Raw genomic sequence first — 7,064 nt, 5'->3', positions numbered from 1 at the left:
AAAGTTTTTAGTGACTAATTTTCAAAAACGTCGCTAAAAATGACAATTGGCGACCAATTTTACACTGCCACAAAATGTTTGATTTTGCAAAACTAAAGCATTTCATCGCTAATACTTCGTCACAAAATGTTCCTATTTGGTCGCGAAATACAAAATAATGACATTTTTAACAACAATTATTTTTGGTCGCTAAAAGATAAATGACTCTCTACCATATATTTTCGTCACTAAAAGTCAGTTTAAAAACATTTTATAACCATTTAATTTGATAGCTAAAAATTCACAAAATAAATTTATCATCCAACCATAAAATTATAAAAATAAAAAGAAAAAAAAAATTGGCATTCACACATCAAAGCATTCTATTCACAAACTACAATGAGTACATAGAAAGTAAAATTTTACAAAAATTTAAACAAACTAAATTACTGAAATATTACTAAACAAGATCACATAAACCAACAAGATTACTGAAATATTACTAAACAAGATGACAGCTACCTCAACTATAGTATGTAAAATCTCTTTCAGAATCTTGGGTTACTGTTTATGATGGCACTCTAACCAGCAGTCATCAGGAGAGAAGAAAAAAATATCGATAAGAACTACAAAACTCTGCACGAATTCAGTGCAACAGGCTTATCTAATACAAACCACTTAAGAAAATATCATTCAGTGTTTGCAAACTTCAACCCTGTGGTCAGCAAAAACAATATAACAAAGATGAAGGTTAGTGCCATCTCATAGAAACACATTGAAGGGGAAAAAAATTAATTGAAGAATATGTGGCCGTCGTCACATACAAGAACATTTTCTGGTTTAAGGTCGCAGTACACAACTCCCAACATATGCAGATACTCGAGTGCCAAAAGAACTTCTGCAGCATAGAACCTGGTTACACGAGGAAAGACAATAATTATGACCCTTGTTCACCGGAAAATATTAATACAAATAAAACAAGAATTACAAAACAATATAGTAACACTGTGAGAAGGCAGTCTTCATTTTTTTCAGAAGCTTCCTTTGTTATTAAGTTGTTTGCTTCTTGAAGTCCATAGCCCAACAATTTATAACTTCTAACAGCCACAAAATGCACACATTAAATCACACGATTTCCTAAAATATATGTAATGGTTATCAAGAAGCACATCTCTTTGGTCCAAAAAGTTCGGTTTCATCATGCAAATACAATAATGCATTGCTCCTAAACTATAGCTCAGTAATACAGAGCAAGGCTTAAAACAAAAACATGAAATAACATAATATGCATGTTTTAGAAATTGAGAAAAGCATAGTAATTGTCATCTTGGGTTCTATCAACCAATTAGTTTTTCATATACTGAACAGGGAAATAGATACAGCTAGGATACAGCCAGATACCTTATGGACAAGTTCAGGATACTTCTATAAAATCTTTTATTTAAAATTCTAAAAACAGAGGCAACAACATAAATAAGACGAACTTTTTGTTTTCAAATTGAAAGAATTTTTTGTCAAAAAAATCCAGTCCCATCCTCTGGAAAACTTGGTTAGAATCACTCCATCCCCATCTGATATTTTGTATGCAACTCTATCTTCCCTGTCAATATTTGATTTGAACAAAATTCTTGCTTCAGAATCCCACTCCTAATGACCCAACTTAATCCCGGCCCACAAAATAAAGGGGACAACTGTCAGACCAGGCTCTGTATAGGATTGGAGCTTGTGAAGCAAAGGAAACAACTCAGAAGAAAAGTAAAAACAAAAACAAGAAAACATGTTTGGTGAGTTTTCGGAAGGGGTGGACCAAGGTGGAGGGTGTTGGAAGTGGCACCAGAGGGGTGGGGAGATTGCCAAAGGTGGTGGCAGATGGGATTAGGTGGCTGGAGGAAAGGTGCTGGAGGTGGTGAGGGAGGAAGGAGCAAATTAAAACTTGTTTTCAAATCAAGTGAAAACACTTTTATTTCCAAATATTTTGTAAAATTTCACAACTGTCGAACATTTTTTTGGAAACGAAAGCAGTTGTCAAACGTGTTATTTACAGTTCACAGTTGTTTTGAAAACATAAACATAAACAAATGTTACCAAACATCTGCATATAAGGTCAACAAGGATTAGTAAGAGACACAACCCAACAATGCCTCAGATTTACAGTTACTCCAAAAACTTGGTTCAAAGCATAATCAATAAGGTGAAGTAGTGGAATGAAGGATTTTCATAAGGTAGAATGTTAATGTTGCCTCGGACATCTCGTCATACTTGATGAGACTAAATTACATAGGCAGTAGCTAATTTTAAAATGTACATTAAGTGCACTTCAAGACACTAGCAAACTGCAGTCTCAACAAAATAAATGCCTATATACGGTAGTATAGAAGTTAATTATTTACTAAATTGACGAAGTTGGAAAACAAAGCAAGAGAAATCAGGCTCAAAATTCTCTCACTTAACAATATGAGAGAGAGTACTTTGGCAAAAGCTGAAGTAGATCACATGCCAAGAAATAATTTGGGCATTTCAAGCACTTTTGTTTGAATAGTCAACTTTGTTCAGAAATTTAGCCCCCCACACCCCTCCCCAAATACAAACACAAGGAAAAAGATCTTTCTACATTTCCTTTGCCTCAATTCATAAATTTGGGCAGCAAGATTTGAGAAGGAAACAACACTAACTTAAATGTAGAACTTCCAACATAATAAAATCACAAAGAAATGAATGAACTAATTCAACACTATAGATATCTTTTGTTCTCAATATATTCCGAGCCCCGAAGAAAAAGGAAAATAAAATAGAATCAATGCTCATTAAAAGAGAAAGATAAGTTGCAAACATGAATCAGATGAAAGCCATGAGTCTCTAGCTGCAAAGTTGCGTGTAATAGTTTAGCAACAAGGCTTTGATGCGATGTATAAATTAATGAAATCATGAATAGTTGCAAATTTGAAGCAATAGAAAATCACATTAAATTTAAGAAGCAAACTATAGAAATTATATATGCTTTAGAGTCGAAAATACAAACAGAGGAGGAGTGTATACCTTGGTTAGAATGATGTCAAGAAGCTCCATCTTTGCTTTAGAGTCGAAAATCTCAGTTTGATGATTGGAATTTATTCGATAAAAACAACGAAATCAGATTATTTTTTTTATACAGAAATTGAGAGTAAAATTAATGGAAATGCAATATATTAATGAAAAAACAGAAAAAGTTAAATCATATACTTGAGATGCCATCTCGAAGGTCTGAATTGGTCGTTTACAGAGGGATTCAAGATACACAAATAAAACCAAACACCGACTCATCGAGGTTTACGGAAGAAGATGGAGTCAGATGGAAAAATCGAGACCCCGCTAATCTCCCTACACCGATTCATCTTCTCTTCCAGTTCACAGATCCAAACACCTGCACACTAAAAAAATTCTGCCATATAAATAAATATATATATATATATATATACATTACACACACACACACACAGAGACCTGAGCAAGAAGGGGTGGTGGTGCGGAAACGAAGAAGGAGAGAGGATAGATCTGCGTTGGAGTATGAGATCGATCATGAAGATGAGATCCATCATGAAAATGAGATCGATTGAAGCTGAAGATCTTAGATCTCCATTGAAGTCCCAGACGATTGAAGCTGAAGATCTTAGATCTCCATTAGAGTCTTAGACAGAGAGCCTTAGACAGAGAGAAGAGAGTACAAATCGAGAGCATGCATTTGACAAATTAGGGCGAGAGGATGAGATTTTATTTGCCTATTATTGAGACGACCTAAATTTGGTCTCTAAAAATCTTCACACATTAGTAACCAAATATATTGGTTCCCAGTTCTTAACCATATCAAACAAACGCGGATCAACTGGTCAAATACGGTATATATCCATCTCATAAAATAATATGGAGGGTTTGTATGGCTTTTTTTTTTTTAAATTCATTTTTGTCCCTAAATGATGACTTTTAGAGACCAAATTTAATTGATCTCTAAATATTAGTCTCTAAATCACTAATTTCTTGTAGTGTGAGTTAATATCAATCAATTCAGTGATAATTTTTTCCAATAACCCTAATCAAAGTTATCAAATATGTGTCTTTTAAATAATTTTATAATGGGTCTTTTAAAGGGATGCATCCTATAAATAGAGTGTATAGCATGGCATGCATCAAATATGAGATTGATAATGTGCCATCTCATAAAAAATGACATGAATTACCAGCCCCATTTAGCATGTCAATATATAACCAAAATCAATTTTTGTGACCTAATTAAATTGGTGGAAGTTATGAGCTATTATGATTAAAGTTAGACTGTTGCTACACTATTTCCACCAGTAGATGATTTTATGAATCTTCTTTATGATGGCAAAAGTTATTGATTTTTGACCTCTTTTATTACACATTGCATTTACAAAAACTGATTAGGTTCATCATTACATTTTTAGAAAGAGTGGTGAGTTAAAATAATTTATTAAAAAAAAATAGATTAAAATAATCAATAAGATAAAATGTCACACACAATTTATAATTTTTTTTTTTTCTCACAATTATCAAATCAACTACAAAACAAGCCAACCAACTTTTAAAACACAACTATTTTAGTCAAAATTAAAATAGCCAAAAACTAACTAATCAATTAAAATAGCCAACTTTTTGAAAAAAAAAAAAAAAGGCATTGTGTTCAAAATTCTCTTCTTTTTTTTTTTATCGATAAAGAAAAATTTCATTAAAAACATGAAATTTATAGGTATAAGGAAAAAAAAAAACGTATTGAGAGAGATTCGAAGAGTAAATACTCACTCTCCTACTACTGCTACTCGCGTTCTTACAACCAACTCCTTAACCTCACGATTTTAAATAATAATAAAAATAAAAATAAAAAACATCCACTTGAGCCCCCTAAACCACAGTTACACACTGAAACAACCCACCTAAACCATAGCTACTCACTCTTGGAACACCCCACGCCTGACTCAAACTCTTGATACAGTCTTGAGCCCCACACCTGATACACACTTGAAACACTCAACCTCCATACTTGCCGGACACACAGACTCCTCCATTGCTGTCGAGGACCACCCGTGACCGAACCTCCTTTGCTTCATCTCTGAACATCGACAGCCTCTGAACATTTTGTTAACACTCTAAAATTAAACCCCTTTGCTTCCTTCTCCTCTGAGCCTCTGAACCTCTGAACCTCCTTTGCTTCATTCTCCTCTTCTCCGTGACCCAAACATCACCCTTCATTGCAGATGCCTAGCTTTTTCTTGCTTCACTCTCCTCTTCAAGCTTAACCGAACACAAACACCGACCACCAAAGGATTGAACGGAAATCATCCCTCAAACTCCCACTCGCACAGAGCGCTTGAATGAAGATCCTAAACATCTCTGGATCCTCCACCCCTCAAACTCCCTCTCGCAGCGAAGTGCCCGAATGAATTTGCTGAACCAACCCACCCAAAGTCAACGCAAGGTCGAAGCTGAAACACCAAGCAAAGCCACCCAAGGCCGAGAAAAGAACCCACCAAACCCACCCAACAAAGCTTCCAAAACACCAACCCACAAAGTGAAGAAAGATCTAAAACCACCCAAGGGATAAACAGCTAAAAAACCCAAAGAAAACCTAAGAACACAAACAACCTAAACAAAAACGAAGGACCCTAAACAAATCTAGAGGTTAGATCTGAAGAGGAAGAAAACTGGGAAACAAATGGGGCTCAAGATTATTAGGAGAAAAACAACAGCACAAAGAGAGAAAGTTAGGGCAGCCAACCGCCATGGCCAAAGGCGGCGGCCGGCTGGCCAACGGTGAGGCCGAGATGGAGGTTTTTTAGAGAGAGAATTTTTAAAACGAGAGAGGGTGTAAATTTTGGTCTCGTTCAAAGTTCTCTTTGATCTCAAAGTGTCAGTGAGAACTTTATTAAATAGCATCAAGAGCCTGTAATATATCTAGTAGAGTCTTACAATTATTATTATTATTAATTTTTTTAATTTTAGTCAGGGACTTTTGGTATCTTTATTGACTTGCAAGCCAATGGAACAATAAGCATAGATTTTATTTACGTAATTACTGAAACTGATACAGATATGGTGCACTCATCAGAGCTCAAATCGGCAAATCCCAAATCATAAACTATAGATTTTGCTCGCTTGGGAGAGAGAGAGAGAGCCGTTGGATGTCTTTGTACATCAGTAGAGGGAAAAATATCAACCCGTAAAACAGGTACAAGAACAACAGAATGGAAGGGATTACCCAAACAAAAATAGAAAGGCTTGAAGATGCTAACACAGCATATGTCCCTGTAATGAATGCCACCAACATTGCAAACAGAGCATAAGCAGTACAAAGAAAAGTTAAAGCAAGTTGCTGCTTTAGTAAAATCGTGTCAGTCATAATATAGAGGTGGGTAAGCACTGCAAAACCGGATAATGTCAGGGCAATGGCATCTGTTATCACAAAAGCTTTGATGATACCTGCTGCGAAGGTCACCGTTGCTATCAGTGTAGCCACTATCAAATTGGTTTCCTTTGATTTTGAGATGTTTGCGGGTACTATGGCCTTTGCGAGTGCTTCAATAAGTAGAGTTGGCTATGAGAACAAAAACAAACACTAAATTATAAACGTAAAAAAATGGTAAATGCTAGTGTTTGAAGTTTGACTACTCAAATTACCCTCTTTGTTTGAAATTTCTTTCGAAGAAAGTCCCAAGCTTCTTTCGCTTTTTTAGCTTTCATGATTGTTTTAAAGATCCAGACTGAGACGCCTCGCTGGATTAGAGAAAGCGCTGCAGCATTATTCTTTTGTTTCTCCTTGTCAGTCTCATCATCGTTGTTATTAATACCATGTTATAAATGATGTATTATTGATTTGTTTGTATTTATTACAAAGAGTAATGAACTCTCTCTTTATAGAGAGAAGAATGGTACATTGGATACCAAATGACCCACTACCACCGAAAGCATAAAGGAAAAGAGAAAGCTATACAATTAACAATTAACAGCCCCCCTCAAACTCAAGGAGGATAGGTACTAGCCAACTTGAGTTTGGAGAGAGTAACAAAACAGAAAAATAAGCTGACAATTAAAAATGG

General features: G+C 35.2%; 1 long non-coding RNA gene across 2 annotated transcripts; it reads right to left on the bottom strand.

Moving 5' to 3' along the window:
• Positions 1–338: 338 nt before the first annotated feature.
• LOC145794616 (uncharacterized) lies at positions 339–3,854 on the bottom strand. 2 transcript variants are annotated; one of them, XR_014334539.1, is made up of 3 exons: positions 3,016–3,854; positions 804–891; positions 339–694 (listed from the first exon to the last, which is right to left on the bottom strand). It is a non-coding gene; the product is annotated as an uncharacterized LOC145794616 (long non-coding RNA). The 2 variants fall into 2 exon arrangements; XR_014334538.1 differs by having other exon boundaries at positions 804–877.
• Positions 3,855–7,064: the final 3,210 nt, after the last annotated feature.

Source organism: Camellia sinensis, chromosome 7, assembly GCF_055761805.1.
Source record: "Camellia sinensis isolate YWXY chromosome 7, ASM5576180v1, whole genome shotgun sequence".
Lineage (NCBI taxonomy): Eukaryota > Viridiplantae > Streptophyta > Magnoliopsida > Ericales > Theaceae > Camellia > Camellia sinensis.
Note: the sequence above shows the minus strand (reverse complement) of the source record. Positions and strands in the feature narration are given on the sequence as shown.